Source organism: Acyrthosiphon pisum, chromosome A2 (assembly GCF_005508785.2).
Source record: "Acyrthosiphon pisum isolate AL4f chromosome A2, pea_aphid_22Mar2018_4r6ur, whole genome shotgun sequence".
Lineage (NCBI taxonomy): Eukaryota > Metazoa > Arthropoda > Insecta > Hemiptera > Aphididae > Acyrthosiphon > Acyrthosiphon pisum.
In genome coordinates, this window is record NC_042495.1 from 21,527,207 (window position 1) to 21,529,721 (window position 2,515).

Here is a 2,515-nt window from a genome sequence, read left to right on the forward strand (position 1 = left end):
GAACAATACATGATCAATGTATTATTATTTATTTATCTAATAAATTAATATATTTTATTTTATTTCCAGTCCTCGAAATTATCATTAATGGTTGGTATAAAAAATGTTGGTGACGGCGTGCGGTGATTAATGTCAAAAATGTTTAAAGATGAAATTTTAGTAGAATAATCCTTACAAGGTTTTAAAAAGAAGAAGAGTTTTCAAAAACTTGGAACTTCTCATTTACTGATTGGTAAATTAGATATATTAATTTGTTTTTTAATTAAAATACTAAAATAGTGTCTTATGTTTCATAGATGCCATTAGGGTCCACTGAAATTATAACAATTTAAGTGACAAAGAGTTTAGTTATCGCTTGCAACTTGGATAGCACATGCCAAATTTAGATTGATGAATCATAAAAACATAGACAAATTTTAAATTATTTGATTAAATTCCATAATATTATACAAGATCCAAGAAGGATATTTTTCGTTATTTATATTAAAATATATAAAATTAATTAATTGATCAGACGGATATTTTTTATACTGTTGTTGAAGTAAACAATTTTAAATGGGTTCAAGGAGAATTTTTTTTTGTTGCTTAAAATAAACTGTAAGACTAATTGATCTGAGTCGGATATTTTTTTATGCTTTTATTAATTTAGATATGCAAGTATAAATCGGTTTGAGAAGAATGTTTTTTGTATAGTTAATAACATTTAAATAAAATATGTAAAATAAGTTAATTTGTTCCGAGATGGATATTTTTTTTATTAAACTACGGACTTAATAAATTGATTATCGAAATAAAACCATATTGTAATTTTTTTTTTAATATAATATGATATATTAAGTTTAAAATGTATGTTATTTCTATAATTATATTAATAATAATATTTTATCGATTATTAGTATATTAAGTAACATAGTTTTCGATTTTGTATCCTGTATCCGTGCTTTTAGACTTGTAAAAGCAAAGTGAATGAGTAAGGCAAGAAATTATAGATACTAACCGATAAGCAAGTGTGTATATTAATTAATAAGGTTCAATAATTAATACTTTTTCAAAAAATTTCTAAAATATTTTTTTCTGATAACCAAAATGTTTTAGGAACATGTTACTGGTATGAAAATTATTTTTATACAATTTTTACAATGTTCCAGTAAACAGTTCAAAATGTTAGAGGAATATTAATTTGACGTTTTTAATATAATATTTTATACTGTTTAAAAACATAATATTCCTTCAACACAATATCAAATGGACAATTAAAAACGTTAGAATATTTTTTGAACTTTAAAACTATATTAGTGACACGTAATTGAAATAAATTGAGAATATTATTATTAATTAAAAATTTTTTTAAAAATATTTAGAAAATATATTTTTGGTGTCTTAAACGCACACACACACACACACACTGTATGAGAGTATGGACGATGTTTGGTGAAGGACCAGTCGATGAAAATTTCGAAGTGCCCTAGATTTTCGGTGTATAGGCAACTTAATTAGCCCCGTGGTTTTTAGTACATAGGGCACCTAATGTGCCCCTAAAACTTTGGTGCATGGCCAATTAAATGGCCCATGACGAATCCGCGTGGCGGCGGCAGACAATACACGAGGAACTTGTGGGGGAAGTAGTACACAAGCAGAAAGGATGGTGCAGCTTAAGTATGGGGCCGGGGTCCCTGTGGTCAGATCAGTCTGGTGCAATGACCACAGGGTGCAATTACAATTCAGGCTGAACTTAAATTACTTAAAGCTACGGCAGGTGAAGGTCCGGTCCAGTGAGCACTGCAGTCCGACGGCCTGAAGCGGCCACTCACACAACGCACTGGGTTGCTGGCGGACTTACGCGGTTGAGTTTGGAACCAGTCCCGAACTCGGGAAAAGCGATGGATTCCCCACGAAGGCTGGCAGGAATGAGGTGCACACTCTAGTCGACTGCGGATGCCTAGACGATAGGCACTTAATGTGGCAGGACGTCGGAGTGGGAAGTTGATGCAATGTCAACGACGGGCGATGATCCAATAACAGAAAACTGCGTATGATTTTGAGTTGCCGCAATGGCGTGTACAAGATTTTATTGGTTGATTTTGAAAAACGATACAAGAAAATAGAACGTCTTGTGTCTGGACAACGAGACGAGCGAACGAGTATGTACAACAATATGGGCCAAATAATACGGCAATGACAAATAAGAAATTGATATAATTAACGACGATAACAATTGTACAGAATAATTTATTTAAATGATAATAGGCAGATAGATAGGAGTAATTTTAATGGCGCACGCACGTAAAGGAAAACGGTTAATACCGATTACCGCACGGGCACGCGGGGGTTCAGTCGTGGACCTTTGATCGCAGTGACGCGCTACGCGGACCATAATATGATTTACGATGTGTCGCAACACACACATATATTATAGTAGGTATATACACGTTAAGATCTCGTGATTATTCGGTGTGTCATATACGGTTCCGCTTGTCTATTTATATATTGTATATATGTATATAAATAGCATATA